Raw genomic sequence first — 19,018 nt, forward strand, 5'->3', positions numbered from 1 at the left:
GATAATACAGACTTGAACATGTGTCCTGAAGTACAGGAGAACAGTCTGGGGACATGGCTTTCATTTGCTCTTAGAATTCCTCAATCAGCATTTTACAATTTACAGCCACAAATGCTATATCTTCATGGTTAAGTATTTTTTTTAAGTATTAAGCCTACAATTTAAAAAATATAACTAATTATATTATTTTCTTGGAGCAATTGTAAATGTTATTGCTTTTACATTGGTTTCCTCATATTCATTGCTGATATGTAGAAATACAATTGTGCAAGTATAAGGAGGACAAAGAGAGAACAAAGAAAGAGACAGACCACTTAAGATTGGTAGTTGGCAGATTTAGTAAGAGGGAAACTTCTATCTGAGGCTTGTTTTGGGAACCTTAAAGGCAAGCAGAACCCACATTCCAAGGACAGGGGAGGCGGTGGGGAGCCTCCAATTGCTAAGTCCAGCACATGATCAACTGGCAGTCATGCCTTCTTGATGACCTCCTCCAACACACCATCCCTAGTGACCCATTCTTACAATTTCATACACCCCTCCATCTTTGAAGTAAGTCCTGAGCATTCAGCAAGGGCTTCAGGAGCATAGAGGTGTCTCATTTGGTAGCATTGGAGGCAGATGTCACAGCAACAATACACATACATACAGGAGAAAACACAAATTAAGACAAAGCTTTCCAAAATCAGTGACAACTTTTGTTTTTGTTTTTGTTTTGTTTGTTTGTTTTTTGCTAAGAGACCCATTATCCTAATCATTGTTTCATTAACTCTTCTAGGCTGGAAAGAAGATCCCTCAGGGAATTCCACTTGTGTCTTTATGTGATTTGATAAAGATGATACATTAGCAGATTCATCGGGTATGAATACATAAGATTCTGTCTGTCTTACAAGAAGGGCAGGGAGAGACCAAAGAAAGTGGCTTGTTGTTTAATAAACAAGGGAACTTATATATGAGGCTTGTCTTGGGTGGCCATGAAACAAGTACATTTCCCTATGAGCCCCCAGAATCTTAAAAGTTTATACAGAGGCCTTAATTAGGGTCAGTCACATATAACATCCAGATGGTCTCAACACATCAGTAACTCAAGGCTGTATCCTTGGGGCAGCCTCTGGGAGCAGGGAAGATAAGCAGAACCCACATTCCAAGGACAGGGGTTGGGGTGAGAAGCCTCTGGTTTCCAGGATCCACCTCATAGATCAACCAGCCCTTACATCCTCTTGATGACCTCCCTCAACATGCATTTCATCAAACTGAGATAAACCCCCTCTATAAATTTCTGGGATCATGAAATGGAGTTGGATTTCGTCAACCACTTTTCCTTTATCACCTGATATAATAATATAAGCTTTCACCCTTAGGTTATTGATATGACAGATTGCATTGCTTGATTAGAGAATGTTGAACCTGTTTTGCATGCCTAGGATAAAACCCATTTAGCCATGGTGTACTTGCTTTTATATATTGCTAGATTAGGCTTGCTAATATTATTTTTGAGGATTTTTTACATAAGATATATTGATCCATAACTTCTTTTGTGATTTTTTTCTGGTGTTGGTGTCAGTGCCATGATGTCCTTATAAGGTGAGTTGAAAAGTGTTTCTACTACCTGAATTTTCTCAAAGAAATCATGTGCAATTTGCATTAATTTTTCTTTAAATGCTCAATAAGATTCCTTAATGAAATTATCTAGACTAAAAGATTTATTTGGTGGGAAGTATTTAATTATATATTCAATCATTTATTTGTGATAGGAATATGCAGATTATCTATTTCATCTAGTTTGGATTTTGGTATTTTGTTATTTTCCAAGAAATTGGTACAGTTTTTCTAAGTTTTTGAATTTATGAACATAAAGTTGTTCATAGTATTCTCTTATTATTCTTGTAATGACTGAAGACTATATTGCAATATGCCTTGTCATGTTTCTAATATTAGTTGTTTGTATATTCTTTATTTCTCTCAGGCTTGCTACATATTTATCAGTTTTATTGATTTTTTTTAAAAACCATTTTTGTTTTATTATCTCTGTAGTTTTTGTGTTTAATTGATTTCAAGTTCATTAATTTATTCGATCTTTATTATTTCGCCTTTCTCTCTGCTTTGAGTTTGCTTCCAATCTATTACATAGGAACTTAGAATTGCGACCTTTCCTTTCTAATACTATAAACATTTAGTGCTATAAATTTACCTTTAACAACACCTTCACTGCATCTTACATAGTTTGATATGTTGTATTTTTATTTTCATTCAGTTCTCTGTATTTTTAAAAATTTGCTTTGAGACTTTCTCTTTGCTCCATGATTAATATAAAAGTGCTTTATGTGTTTTCTACATGTTTACAGATGTTCATGGTGACTTTTTATTACTTAATCCTGTTTGATTGCATTATGGCAACACTTTTATGATTTCAATTCTTTTAAATTTGTTGATGTTTATTTTATGGCTCAAGATATGATCTATGTTAGTGAGGATTCCATGGGTTCTTGAAAACAACGTGTATTCTGCTATTTTTTAGGGCAGTGCTCTATATGTATCAGTGTGTCCTGTTGGTTAATCATATGGTTTAGATCTGTCATATCTTTACTGAGTTTCCATCTAGTACTTTTTTCATTTGCTGTCAGAAGGGTGTTGAATTCCCAGCAATAATTATGGACTTTTCTTTCCACCATCTCAGGTTTTGTTTCTTGTATTGTGTTTCTGTTGTTTGTATATCCTTTGTATAGGTTTGTATTTATTGCTCTAGGTAATATCACAAGCTACTGTTGTGGGCATTATACCAGTTATTATAGTATTATAGTGTTGAAATCTTGCTTCCATTTTAGGTGCATTTACCTTCCCCACCTTTAAATATCACGGTCATGAGTATTAGATGCTATAGTTTCTGTTTCACGGACCACTATTTTACACAATACATAACAAACAACTCAAAATAGAGTAAAGATTTGAACATATGACATGAAACTATAAAACTCCTGGAATAAAAAAAAAAAAAAACAGGCAGTAAGCCTCTTGACATAGGTCTTGGTAATGAATTTTTGAATCTGACTCCAAAATCGGAAACAACAAAAGCAAATATAAACAAGTGGGACTACAGTAAACTTAAACACTTCTGTAGAGCAAAAAGAACCATTCACAAATAAAAGGAAACTTACTAAATGGGAAAAAATATTTGAAAATCATATATCTGATAAGGCACTAATATTCAAAATATATAAAGAACTCATAAAACCCCAGCAGAAAAAAAGCAGTCCAATTAAATTTGGTAGAAAATGTGAATAAACATTTTCCTAAAGAAGACATACAGATGACCAACAGGTACATGAAAAGATTCTCAACATCATTAATCACCAGGGAAATGCAAATCAAAACCACAATGAGATACCACCTCATACTTATTAAAAAATGGCTATTATCCAAAAAGACAAGAAATAACAAAAGTTGGTGAAGATGTAGAAAAAAAGGAACCCTTGTGCAATGTTGATGGGGTTGGAAATTGGTGCAGCCACTGTGGAAGACAACATGGAGTTTCCTCAAAAAATTAAAAATAGAATTGCCATGTAATCCAGCAAATTCCACTTTTGTGTGTTTATCTGAAGAAAATGAAAACAGTAACTCAAAATGACCTATATGCATCCCTGTGTTCACTACATCATTATTTACAACAGCCAAGATGTGGAAACTGCCTAAAGATGCATCACTGGATGAATGGATAAAGCGGTTGTTTATATATGTATATATTGTACATATATTTTCATATAGTATGTATGTATATGTATTACATAGTAGCTAGTATATATAATATATATTATATAGTAGCTAGTATATATATTATATACATATATAAACATAACAGAATATTCCTTAGTCATAAATAAAGGAAATTTTACCCTTTGTAATAACATAAATGGATGGAAGGCATTATGCTAAGTGAAACACATCAGGCACAGAAAGACTGTATGGCTTCATTTATATGTGAAATAAAAAAGGAGGTAAAGGAAGCTCATAGATACAGAGAACAGGTTAGTGATTGACAGAGTTGGGGGAACAGGGAGGTGGAGGGTGGGAGAAATGGGTAAATGGAGTCAAAAGATTTTTTAAAAATTCTGTTTGAATTAACATAAAGAAAAAAAGAATATGAAGAATATAATATGTCCTTTGTGTTTGGTCTGTTCACTGTTCCTTCTTCCTTCCAAATGTTTCAAATTTTTGTTTTGTCATTCTTTGTATTTGAAGTTCTTACTTTAGCCAATCTTTATTAGTCATTTTATTAGTAATAAATTCCTTTATTTTTCCTTCTTCTTTTATTCATTTTGTTGCTGAAGAATAATTTCACCAGACTAAGAACTTGTGGCTGATAGTTTTTCTCCTTTGGGACTTTAAAAAAAGTGTGCACTTTCTTCTGGACTCCATGGTTTCAGATGAAGATCCATTCTCAATCAAATTGATATTTTCCAATAGGTAATATGTCATTCATCTCGTTCTGTTTTCATGATTTTTTTCTTTGTCTTCCTTTTCAGAAATTTAATATGATGTGCCGGTGCATGGATTTCTTTAGGAATATTCTGTTCAAGTTTCATTCAGCTTCTTAGATCTGTTGGTTCGTATCATTTACCTAATTTGAGAAAGTTTTAGCCATTATTTCTTTGAACACTAATTCAGCCCTACTCTCTTGTCTCCTTCTGAGACTCATTATTGTATTGGCACAGATTCCTGAGGCTGTGTTCACTTTATTTTTCAGACTACTTTCTTTTTATTGTTCAGATTGGATATGTTCCATCACTCTTCTCTCAAATCTATTGATCTATTCTTGTAATTAGTCTGTTTGGTTAATTTTTTATTTCTGTTATTGTATTTTTCAGTTCTATAATTTCCACTTTTTCTTACACCCTATTTACTTGCTTCAATTTCTATCTTTTCATTTCTTTCAAGGTAATTTGTAATTGGTACTGTTTGGCCTTCCACTGGTTCCTCTGGTGTTACCTGAAGGACAAAATTAGTTTTCCAAGGAAGTGTAGTTAAATGTCTATAATGGGGAATGAGGGCCATGGATATACAAAAATGAAGGGTCTACTCTCCATGCATATTTGCTTGTGGTTCTTCTGGCTTTGGGTGTTTGGGAAGGCTTCCCTGGCCAAGCTGCCTGCTGTGATGATATTCTTTTTTCCAGCACTTGCTGGCCTTCCAGTGTCTCTTGGTTGAGGGTGAAAAATCTCAAGTTGTGGAAAAAGAGACCCATCACCCTGACAAAAGAAAAGTTCCTAGTGGGTCTCCCTCTTGATTGTGGCTCACTAGTGTTGTCAATGGAACTTTCATTCTACTGGGAAGATGAGTTCACCATGATGCCTGCAGTTGCTAGTGTGTATGTCAAGAAACCCATGGTCCAGGTTGCCTTCTTTTATTGGGTGAGGGGATGAAAGGGACCCTGCTATTTTTCTATTGATCTCCTCGGCTTGCAGTTAAGTTCAACTTTCTCTACCAACCTGTAGACTTCTCCTTTGATTTCATCCTATGTTATTTCTAGGGATTATAGTTTTATTTCACAAGGAGAGACAGATCTATGTCATCTTGTCTAGACAGGAAGTTTCCAATGTGTCTTTTAATTTGCAGTTCTCTATTTGATTTTCTTGCAAACCTCTCATCACTCATCCAAATCCTCTTACATCCTGGTTTGCTGCCTTTTACCTGCAGCCTGTGCCTCTTTATCATAGCTCTTTCTTTCTGTTGTCCTTCCTCCTTTTACTTCTGAGTGCCTCCTTCCTCACCTCTACTCAAAAACTGTAAAGTGAATCATCCACAGGTGCTGCTTGTTTTCTGGTAGCAAGCTACTTCTTTCTTCTTCCAAATATCAAGAACATATTAAGGTATGATGTTTTCCATCCAATTCCTAGGTTTTGGTTGTATTTCTCTTGTGGTCCCCAAATATGCCACTGCTATCTCCTCCTTTATGACTTCTTGCAATGCTACCCTAACTTCCTTCTCTGTGTGTGTGTGTGTGGGGGGAAGGGGAACCAGTTGTTGCAAACATTCACTACCTGGAGATTTTATTTTCACTTCCCAACTTTTGCTTTTTAAGCAGGGGGATTTGACATCTTTCTATATCAATTTAGAAATTTCACTGTTTTAAAATTAATCTACAGTGATCATTTTTTCCCTCTTTTACTTCTCATTCTCTTCTTTCTTATACTAATTTGTCTTTTTTCCCCCTTGAAACAAGTATTTCTTTAGCTACTATCATGTTCCCAGCACAATTCTAAATGCTTGTGTGGGAAGTAAATACTATTTGTCTTCCTCTGATCAACTTATTTTGCTTAGCATAATATTCTCTAGCTCCATCCACATTGCTGCAAATAGCAAGATTTCATTCTTTTTTAGGCTGGGTATTATTTCATTATATTTATATCACAAAACAAATGAACATAGGGTAAAAAAAAAAGAAGTACAAAAATGAAGAAACAGACTCTTAACTACAGAGAACAAACTGATAGTTATCAAAGGAGAGGTGGGGGGGATAGGTTAAGTAGGTGATGGAGATTAAGGAGGGCACTTGTTGTGATGAACATTGGGTGTTGTATGTAAGTAATGATTCACTAAATTCTACAGGTGAAATTAATATTACAGTGTTTGTTAACTAACTGGAACTTAATAAAAACTAAAAAGAAGAAAAAAATCCTACTTTCCCAAAACTGCATGTTTATGTAGACAAAAATAATACTCAAGTACATATTAGAAAACAATTTTTGTTCTATTTTTATGAAAAGTACATTAAGAAAATGGAAGCAGGAAGATGAGTTTGAGTGGTTGAAAGTATTTTAGAGCATTGTAAAGTGAACAGATCCTAGAAGAATACATAAAATTTAATTTATACATTAATTCCTCACATTTGTTTTAAGTACCAATTATTGAACTACTTAGCAGACTCTAACTGCTAAAGTCTAGACATACAATCATGAAAAACATAGTAAGGTCACAGTTTAATGTTAAAAGCAATCCTCTCAAAACACAAATGAAATAGAGTAGCATCAGTACCATTTGGCTAAGATGTATTGGCTGAATATGGACAGAGGGCATGTATAGCTGGCCCACAGGTTAATTAGCAAATGTCAAACATTTTTCCATAAAATTATGATCCTTGACAGTTCTGGAGCATTGAGGGTATGAATATTAACTTTGATTAAGGAGGGAAAACACATCTACACACTTGGACTAGGAGATGATAGAGATGGAGGTGTGCTGCCCAGATCCTCTCTGACGATGCACTTTTCCCTGCTGTCTGTAGGCAAGTCTTCAGTGTCAGCCTTTGCAAGACTGTCTGAGATGCCAACAGCTGCCTTGCCCAGGGACAGTCACGCTCCTTCTTGTGGCAGCCAATGACTGAGGATGGCAACTTTAAAGGCCTGGCCTTCTAGCTCAGTCAAGAGCCAGTTCCATGGCAACTCATGGGGACATACTGCAGTTCAACTTCTCTGCTGCCCAGTCTGGCTACTTCCTTCCCTTTCACAGGTTCTGATGGGAAACACTTCAATAAATGCCTTGCCTGCTAATCTCCAAATCAGAGTATCTCCCTATGGGTTTTGGAATGAGGAAGAGGACAAAAAAAATACAGTCAAGAGGTGGTCATAATATAGTCTCACACACAATGAGAATTTTGTTTTGTTTTGCTTTGCTAATTAAAACAATTTAATTTGGAATCCTTGTGCAAGATGAATTAACTTCAGTGGCAAACAATGCAAATTATGGAAACTTGAGGTGATGAAACCTGGAAAAGTCACAGCAAAAGTAATCAAGGAAAGAGGTCATGAATAGGAAAGATGACTAGACTCTATTTTATTTTTGCATTTATTTATTTATTTTGAGCAGGGGAGGGGCAGAGAGAGGAAGAGAATCCCTAGCAGGCTCTGTAATATCAGCACAGAGCCCAACATGGAGCTCAATCCAATGAACTGTGAGATCATGACCTGAACCAAGAACAAAAGTTGGACATTTAACCGACTGAGCCACCCAAACACCCTGGGACTTTATTTTAAACGAAAGGAAGGGAAGCTTTTAAAACTTCCTCCACAACTTGACAATAAACTGTGAAAAAAATGTAATATCAAAAAAATAAATAAATAAAATATAAAACTTTCTCCAAATTCCTATGCTGAGGAAAAAAGAGAGTATTGTTTCTCTGAGAGAAAAAAAAAATAAAAGAAGTAAAAACTTGATATCCAAGAGAATTATTTAAATAAACATATTTATTTTTCTATGTTCAAAAGTATTTTATTTTCAGGGGTATATAATGAAAAAGTTTGGAGATGAATAGTTTAAAAGTTTAAGTATCATAGATTAATGTTTCTCAACTACATCAGACTCACCTAAGTTGTTCAGGAAAAAAAAAATGTAGACTATTGATTCTATCTTGAAATCTACTTCAAAACAAAAGAAAAAACATGTTACCCTAGAATCCTTATGTTAAACAGAGTTTGAGAATCACTGCTGAAGAAAATGGAGAAATACATGTTGTACCTGTCCTTGAAACTTTCTAGTATCCTTATTCTGAGTTCCTCATAAAGTATACAAATTAAATTTGCAGATAGAGCCTATTATATTTAAATCATTCTTTATCAAATCAGTTAACTAGGTAGCAAGGAGAACTGGAACGTTTGTAATGAGCCCATTAGAATCAGCTGGCCACCTTGGTGAGAGGTGAATAGGTCATTAACTTGAAAAATAAGGAAAAATATAAAAGGGAGGATGACCATTTTGAGCTTAAGAAATCAGTTACTGAGAAAAACGTCTTTAAGTCTAGACTAAGGAAATTGTTTATTCTGTCAAAGGAAACATGCATATTATAAACTAAGAGGTTCCCTCCTCCTTTCCAGGAAACTAACATGAAAATGAGGAAATATGTATGAAATTTAGAAGAGTTTTATAGTAGTTTGGTTTTAAAAAGTAAAGATAAATATAGAAGTAATGACTGTCAGAAGCACTATTTAAAAACCAAAGGAATAAATAAAATGGAAATAAATGAAAGTAATGACGCTTAATTATTTTAAAATTCTGGCTCCCCAAAGTATCACCAAAGCATCTTTGGAAAGACAGTACTGAGGATAAATTCCCAGTAGTGCATCAGAAGGGGAAGGACAAAGTTGAGATATTTATTGATTTTAGTGTGGATTAAAGTGACTCTTAAAATGTGGGGTGTGATTAGGATTGATGGATATAACACAATGAAGACTCGATGGGTCCTTTAAGAAATTCCTAGAATGAACAATGACATTGCCTGTAATGTTTGTCTCCCAAGCAAGTATTTCCTGGAATACTAAGGTTATATTGGTGAAGGCAGTGGGATAGTAAAGTCATACTAATTTAGAGTAGACAATAAATACAGTAAATAGAGTGACTTACAGATATGTTCAGTTTCCACAGGCATAAAATTTTTAAACTCTGGAATTCTTTCTGTTGACAGGGAATGATATGTGAGTAAAATAACATTGCAAATTAGCTAGGAAAGAGAAAATAATCATATTAAGAATATATGATCCAATAGGACTTATTGTCAATTTAAAACTAAATCCAAGACGATATTGAAGCAGACCTGATAGCTCTGAAAGATAAAACACATTGGACAATTAAGGAGACAACAGCCAAGGCTGTATATTTTGTAATGAGGAACATCTAAAAGAGACAGAAGGGTCCTTGATTTTATAGAAGCAGGTGGTCAAAGGAGTCATCCAGATAGGAGTTGTGAGAAGGGATGAAGATTGGATTTATTTCAGAATATATGGGGGCATGAGTGTCTTTTGTAGTAAGCATTTCCTGGAATGTAAAAGGTAAGGGAATTTACCAACTTTGCTGTTTTCTGAAAGCCCAGGGATCAGGTAAAGTTTGTTTTTAGTACACAATATGTTTGTAAGTGGGGGAAACAAAGCATCTGTATTTTGCAATCACTAATTTGAGAGCAAAGTAATTTAGTGAATAATAAGCTGTTAATATGTTAGAGGGCTGAATTCTTGTGATGACTGCAACATATAATCATATTCTCAAATCAGAAGCAGAGATGATAGATCTAATGAAACTGTAGTTTGCTAAATGGTAATGTTTCATAGCTTGACACAGAATGGCCACAAAACAAACTAATATTAGTAACTTCATAGCAACAAAATCAATGTAAAATAGATTTTTTTTAAAAAAAAAGTCAAAGAAACAGAAACAATGAATAAAGAAAAAATTAAGAGAAAAAGAAGTATGTATGCTAGGAAATTATAGAGTATCATCAACATTGTCTCAGGTGCAGATCAGAATAGCAGGTTTCCTATTCATTTTTAAATGGGTTTATGAACTCTTATTAGGACCTAAAATATCTCACACAAATTCATGAGATGCCATGCAGTCTGGCAATTGCATAAAAAGCTTCCCTGATTTTTTAAGATTAATTTCTAGACATTAAGTAGCTAAATTGTTGCAAAATAAATCCTTCATCTCACCACCTTCAGCTTCCAGTTATGTTTCCATTAACTAATAGACTACATACAAAAATAAGTGCTGGAGAACATTATAATTGTCTGCACTTAAAATTGAAGCAGAGAGATGAGATTTCCTTAGCAAAAGTAGAAGAAAGCTTTAATAAAAAGCAGAAAGAATTCTCTAGGACAGTTCTCTCCTCTAACTGAAATGCCTCTATTATTAAATGGATTGGTTTTAACAGTGACTAATTCTGTAGAAGTAAACAAAGACTACAAAAAATGCTGTTTTAGTCAGAGCTTGCTATAGCAAGGGAGTCATCCACAGTCACTTGCATTTTATCAGACTCCAAGGCAGACAGAGGAGTGGGTGAGTTTTAAATTGTTGGAGTGGGAAAGCTAAGGCTAACAAAAAGCAGGGAACCCTATGTTGCTAGATTAGGGAGTGTCTTTGGTTTTCTCTGTCTAGTCCTGAGTTGAAGGCAGAAGTAAAAAATTAAATAAATAAAATAAATATGAGAGATTCAGTTATCGACTTTGCTGTGGAGGTTGTGGGTCAGAGCTCCATTGTCATATATGGTTTGTTCATTGCCCATTTATATATTCAGCCTCTCACTTTATTAGAGTGGAAATCAACTGTGTTTGTAATCAGTAACCTAATTAACTTTCTGTCCAGGTGTCCTCGTACTAATCACTTAACTTTTCAAATACACAACTATCTTTTCTCCTCTAGTAGTAGTAATAGAAGCAGTATTTTGCTAAGCTCTGGTTGTCTGCTATTGAAAGGTCTATTGTGGGGCATCTGGGTAGCTCAGTCAGTTGAGTGTCTGACTTCGGCTCAGGTCATGATCTCATGGTTTGTGGGTTCCAGCCCCGTGTGTGGCTCTGTACTGACAGTTAGCTCAGAGCCTGGAGCCTGCTTCAGATTCTGTGTCTCCCTCTCTCTCTGAGCCTCCCCTACTCACACTGTCTCTCTCTTTCAGAAATAAATAAAACATTAAAAAAGTAAAAAAAGAAAGGTCTAGCATATCCCTATCTTTGTTTTTATTTAGTTTTTGTTTGTTTCATTTGAGTATGGTTGACACAATGTTACATTAGTGTCAGGCGTACAACATCCTGATTATACAAGTTTATAAATTATGCTGAATTCACCAGAAGTGTAGCTGCCACCTGTCCCAAAACATTGCAATTACAATATCATTGACTATATTACTTGTATTATGCCTTTTATTCCCATGATTCATTTATCCCATAACTGGAAACCTGTATCTCCTACTCCTCTTCACCCATTTTGCCCCACCCCACTAAAATCGGTATGGAACCACAAAAGACCCTGAAAGCAATCTGGAGAAAGAACAAAGCTGGAAACATCATACTTCCAGATGTCAAGATATCCTACAAAGCCCTACTAATCAGAACAATATGGTACTTGCACAAAAATAGACACCATAGATCAATGGTACAGAATAGAGAGCCCAGAAATAAACCTACAGCTATATGGTCATTTGATCTATGATACAGTAGGCAAGAATATACAGTGGAGGAAGACAGTGTCTTCATTAAACAGTCTTAGGAAAACTGGACCACTATATGTAAAAAAAAATGAAACTGGAGGACATTTTAGCACCATACACAAAAATAAACTCCCAATTAATTAAAGACTTAAATCTGAGACCTGACACCTATCTTTTTATAAACAAACTTAACCTCATTCATATGCACATAGAACTACAGCACAATGAGTATTATAAAGTTGATTATAATTTAAAATTAATATATGAACAAGCTATATTTAAAAATACAACATGACATCTAATGCCCCTTTGACCATCAACTCCTGTTCTAGAAAGTAAAACTTTCTAGAGAAAATAACTGACATGTCGAATTTATTGTGTATTATATAGAGCTAACTGTATTTGACAGAATTCATTGTATGTTGAATATTCCTCTAACAACCTTATGAGATAGGATATATCACATCCCAGTCTTACAGATTAAGAAACTTATACACAGAGAGTTTCTAACTTACAGTCAATAGTTAGTAAAACTGCTGGGATTTGAACTGAAGATGAAAAAATAAATTAGAAGTTTCAGACTGCCTGCTTTTTATGGCACCACTCCCTAAGGGTAATCACCATCCTGTTGTCCAGGGGCATAGATTCATTTTGCCTGTTTCTGTATGTCGTTAATTCCGTAGTAAAAACTTGTTTACACTTGGCATATTTCGCTCAGTATCACACTTTGAAATTCACCCATGTTTGCTGCCTGTAGTTGTAGATCATTCATCTTTTTGGTGTATGCCATTGTGTGAATATATCTCAACTCTATTGATCATTCAGCTGCCTATGGGCATTTGGACACTTTGAAGTTTGGGACAATTAGGAATAGCATGACTATAAACCTTCTGAGATATATTTTGGTAAACATATGTATGTATGTTTTATTCCTGGATTAGATTATAGGATTCCTGGATTAGATTATAGAGCATATTCAACATATTGTCAACCAGTGTTCTAAAGCATATTACCAATTTACACTCCTACCAACAGAAAATGAGAGTTCAATCCAGTCTACCTGTTGCAGGACTGGGAGACTACATAGTATACAGATTTAGGAGAATGAACATTTCCCAGAGTATTTAATTTCTAGTCCTATGCATTACCTGAACATGACTTTATGTTAACTCCTGAGAAGGAAGGGTGTGTCTGTGATTTTTGTAAGAGACAGATCCTCTTTAATACTCCTTTGATATATGTTCACAGGACTGTGTTCTCTGAAATAGCCCCTGCACACACACACACACACACACACACACACACTTGCATTTTTTACATTTCCAAGAACACACTGACATGCATTATAACAGGTGATTTTCAAAACAGGTGTTCATGTGCCCAAGGCTGCAAAATAAATAATGTGAAGGACTGCCAAAATAAAGATCACAGCAGTCTGTATCTAGTACAAGTTCAGTAGATACAGACACATTTCCACAGCAATCCCTTAATACTCTATTACATGAACTTCTTACAATAATGAGAGCAGGCAATAAATTCCAATACTTAAGAAATAGTTAACAGTTTGAAAAAAAAAGGCAATGACTTACGAGATTAACTAAATAGGTATGTAAAAAATAAAGAAGCACAAATAACAATGACATAGATTATCCTGGCCAATTTAAATATTATACATAATAAACAATAAAATATTTTTAAATAATTTATTTAGATTTCTGGGGAAGAAAATCTTTTTTACCTGGCAAGAAAAAATTGTATAGCTAGTGATACGTTTTCAGTTGTGAAGGCTTTTGTAACATGAGATCAATGTACTTTTTTCTAATTAAAACTTAGCTCCACAAGGAAGAGTGAATTATTTGATCAATTAGCAATCCTTAACTGTTGGAGTACCCTTGAGAACTGGTTTCTTAAAGACCTTAGATACAGATATTTCTCTATTTACCATTTATCTTAAAAGGAAAATTTTATTTCTTTCATTTCTTTTCCTTGAGAGACAGTTAACAGGTGCCCATAAGGATCCCAAGTCTGACGTGCAAATCAAAATGGTAGCTGAAAATATATGCCTGAGATCCTCTGGTGATTTGGAATATTCACCTCAAGGACCTAAGATTTTAAAAATCTAAAATGAATTGTAACCAAATAGTTTATGATTTTTAGAAGTCACAAAGACATCTCTCAATATTTAATGACTGACAATTCAGTAACATAATTTGTAAAGAGAAAAGTCTTAAAGAATATATATATTTTATCATTCATTGATAAAGAACCCAACTGAAAAGCACTGTGCTGGTTCTTTCTTTAACTTGTTTTTCAATATTTCTTTGAATATCTGGCTAAATTCCAGGACCAATGAGAGGATCCCTTCAGCCTGGATGCTCTAAGGAAGTGGTTCTCCACCAGGTACTAGATGTTTCTGGTCAGGACAGTGTCCTGGGACCTTTCAGTAATCATGAGAGCCTAGGCCAGCCTGGGAGACTTGAATGACTTTGGTTATACTGAGAACCTAAATTACCAAATGGTGTTAGAAATAGAAAGGACGAGCAATTTCTGAAATAAGGTTATGAGATCTCTACATCCAACCTCACAGACTTCACTCCAGATCTGTTAATGTTGTTAGGGTTTCTGAGATGTTTTCTAAGGCAGTTGGTTTCACAATATTCAATGGTTCTTCAGACCTCAAATTAGCCATTAAATTTATTATTATTTTTACTTAGATAGAACCCATATATTGGTGGGTGAACTTATAAACACTTAACAGAAATCCACCTAAAAGATTATTGTAAAAAGACACATCCCTGACTCCACGGGGATGCATAGAGTGACATTCTAAATACTACTCTAAAGTTGTCAAGCATGGGTCTTCAGAATCCTCCCTCTGCACTGTTTCTTCCCCTTTAAGATAGCACTTTGCATTTGCATTTGTTAGCATGTTTTTATATGCTCTGGTGTTAGACCACCGATCAGCTCTGAATCATGCTGAGTGTAGAATATATTTCTTAAATGGGAACTAGCAGGCGCTCAGTGAGATAAAGCAACCTATATAAGTGACAACGGATTCCCAGGAACTCAGGTTTTACTTGTTTTATTAGTATTTGATTGTTTCATAAAATTCAAAATGTTAGTTTTGGCAAGGACCTTCATGATTACTTAGCCTTGTCTCTATATAGGAATGCAATGTCCTGGACATTCAAGGCCTTGTCCAAAGTCATGAGTGGTTAAAAGAGAGCAGAACCCGCTGCCTTGACTGTGGGTCAGGGGTCAGGTAAGACCAAACTTCTTAACCATGTACTTATTCAACTGAACGGGGGGGAAACGACTTATTACATCTGACCTTGTATTGTTGACATCCTGCTATAAGAAATGAAAGCTGAGGGAAACCACACCAGTGTGGCCAGCATAATAATGATAAAAAATGCTATGTAGGGATCATGTTCAATACTCTAATTATGATCTTACTTGACCCTATGCCCACTATTAGGAAGGTCTATTTTTATGACATTTTACAAATGAGGAAGTTGAGGGGCAAAGGTTTAAACATGCTTTAATTGCAGAGCTATGATGAGGCAGAGCTGGGAATTGAGCTGAAACAGTGACTCCAATTCTTTTATTCTAACTCACTGCACTACATATATTACTGTTTTTTGGTTCTATCTGTTAAAAATAAATAAAACATTCAAAGGGCATAAAGTGGGAATGGCTATGTCAGGAGTAAAGAAGCATAAGAAATAGAATGATATAATTTTAGCATTATATGCAAAATTTCTATTTTATGTTCTGAACATTTAAGACAGGCTTTTGCATTAAACGTATGCTACAGAAATATGATTCCATTGAATTGCTGTCACAAATATTGCCCTTCAAATCCCTGTAGATTACATAAATAAGTTAGGAACTATATTTCTTGTATAACATACTTTTTAAAATTAGTTTTATTGAGATATACTTGAAATGTAATATTGTATAAATTTAAAGTGTACAATATGATCATTAGTTGTATGTATATATGGTAAAAAACTATGACAATAAAGTTAGGTAACACATTCATCCCCACACATAATTGAATGTGTGTGTGTGAATATTTAAGATCTACTCTCTTTGTAACTTTTAAGTATATAATACAATATTGTTAACTATAGAATCATGCTGTACATTAGATTCCCAGAACTTATCCATTTTCTAATTTGAAATATATACCCTTTGGCCAACATCTCCCCATTTGTCCATCTATGGCTCCTGGCAATCATCTTTCAACACTCTAATTCTCTGAGTTTGGTTATTTTATGATTCCACATAATAAATGATATAAGACAGTATTTGTCATTCTCTGCCTGGCTTATTTCACTTACCATAATTCCCTAAGGTCCATCCATGCTGTAAAAAATGGCAATGTTTCCATGTTTAAAAATATATTTTATTGTTTATTTGTTTTTGAGAGAAAGAGTGAGACAGAGTGCGAGTGAGGGAGGGCAAGGAGAGAGGGAGACACAGAATCAGAAGCAGGATCCAGGCTCTGAGCTATGCATACACAGTGAGAGGTGGGGCTCGAACTCACAAACTATAAGATCATTATTTGAACTGAAGTCAGACACTTAACTGGGCACTCAGGTGCCCCAATATTTATTTTTTTAATGGCTGAATAATATTCCAGTGTGTGTATATAAACATATATATATATATATATATATATTCTTTATCCATTCGTCTGTCAATGGATACTTATGTTATTTCCATATCTTGGCTATCATGGCTAATACTGGAACACACATGGGAGTATAGATATCTCTACAATATTGTGTGACTTCATTTCCTTCAGATATATACCTAGAAATGGGAATGCTAGATTATATAGTATTTCTAATGTTAATTTTTGAGGAAACCTTATCCTTTTCTCTTCTAGAGAGACTGCACCAATTTAAGTTCCCATCAAAAATGTAGTAAGGTCCCCTTTTCTCCATATCCTTGCCAACATTTTATCTCATCTTTTTAAAAAATTTATTTATTTTAGAAAAGAGAAAGAGAGAGAGAGAGTGCAAGTAAGGGAGCGGCAGAGAGAGCAGGTGAGAGAGAGAATCCCAAGTGAGCTCTGCTCTGTCTACACAGACCCCCATGTCGGGTCAAATTCGCAAACCGTGAGATCGTGACCTAAGCTGAAACCAAGAGCGGGTCACTTTACTTACTGAGCCACTCAGGCACCTCTTGCCTTCTTAATGATTGTGGTGATATCTCATTGTGATTGTTCCTTGTATTCTCCTGATGATTAGTGATATTGAGAATCCTTTAGTTCATTTGTATCTGTAGTTCATTTATATGTTTTCTTTGGAAAAATGTCTATTCAGGTACTCTGTCCAATTATTAAATGACATTATTTGATTTTATGCTACTGAGTTGTAAGAGTTTCTGTATTTTGGATATTAACTCCTGATTTCATATATGATTTGCAAATATTTTTTTCCCATCCTGTATGCCACCTCATTGTTTCTTTGGCTGTGCAGAAACATTTTAGTTTGATATGGTACTACCTGTTTATTTTTACTTTGGCTACTTTTACTTTGGTGTCATATACAAAAAATTGTAGCCAAGACTAATATCAAAAAAACTTTTCTCTGTTCTCTTCCAGGAGTTTTGGAGTTGTAGGTCTTATGTATAAGTCTTTTATCCATTTCAAGTTAATTTTTGTAAGTGGTGTAAAATCAGGGTCCAATTTCATTCTTTTCCATGTGGTTATCCAGTTTTCCCAACACTGTTTATGGAATATCTTCTCCCCATTGAGTGTTCTTGGCTCCCACATCAAATACTTATTGACTGTGTATAACTAGCTTGATTTCAAGACTATAAATATGTAGCATTGGCTTATATGTCATGTTTTTCTGCTAGAACTATATTATTCTATTATGATAACTTTGTAATACAGTTTGAATAGGAAATGTGATGCCTGTAGCTTTGTTCTTTCTCAAGTTTGCTTTGGCTACTTCGGGTCTTTCATGTTCCCATTTACATTTTAGGATCCTTTTTTTTCTATTTTTATGAGAAATAGCATTACAATTTTGAAAGGAATTTCATTGACTCAGTAAATTGATTTGGGTAGTGGACATTTTAGTAACATTAATTCTTCCAGTCCATGAATATGGATATTTTTCCATTTGTTTGCACTTTTTTTCAGTTTCTTTCCTTGATGTCTTAAATTTTTTTTTTTTACATTTATTTATTTTTGAGAGACAGAGTGAGAGAGAGCACAAGTAGGGGAGGGGCAGAGAGAGTGGGAGACACAGAATCTGAAGCAGGTTCCAGGCTCTGAGCAAGTGTTTAGCACAGAGCCCGATGCGGGGCTCAAACCCATGAACCACGAGATCCTGACCTGAGCCAAAGTCAGTCACTTAACCATCAGAGCCACCCAGGCACCCCTCAATTTCTTTCACTGATGTCTTGTAGCTCCCCAGTATACAGATCTTTCCCCTCTTGGTTAAATTTATTCCTAAATACTTTATTCTTTTTGATAGTACTGTAAATAAAATTGTTTCCCTTATTTTCTCATATATTTCATTGTTAATGTTTAGAAATGCAACTGAATTTATATGTTTATTTTGTATCCTGCACCATTGCTGAATTCATTTATTATTTCTAACAGTTATGTTATAGTCTTTATGGTTTTTTAAAAATAAAATCATGTTATTTGAAAACAGATGATTTTATCTTTTCATTTCTGACTTGTATGCTTTTTATTTCTTTTTCTTACCTACTTGCTCTGGCTAGGACTTCTAGTACTATGTTGAATAGGAATAAAAAGAATAAAGCAGCCTCCTCTTCTTCCTGATTTTAGAGGAAAAGCTTTCAAACTTCCACCGAATATGATGTCAGCTGTGTATTTGTTATACATGGCCTCATTATGTTGAGATATGTTCCTACTATACCCAATATGCTGACAGCTGAATTTTGTGAAAAGCTCTTTCTACATCTCTTGAAAGGATTATATGATTTTTATCATTTATTCTATTAATGTAGTGTATTACATGCATGGATTTGCATAGTTGAGCCATCTTGCTCTCTAGCAGAGGTAAATCCCAT

This window comes from Hyaena hyaena, unplaced genomic scaffold (assembly GCF_003009895.1).
Source record: "Hyaena hyaena isolate Hyena2069 unplaced genomic scaffold, ASM300989v1 scaffold_963, whole genome shotgun sequence".
NCBI classification, from domain to species: domain Eukaryota; kingdom Metazoa; phylum Chordata; class Mammalia; order Carnivora; family Hyaenidae; genus Hyaena; species Hyaena hyaena.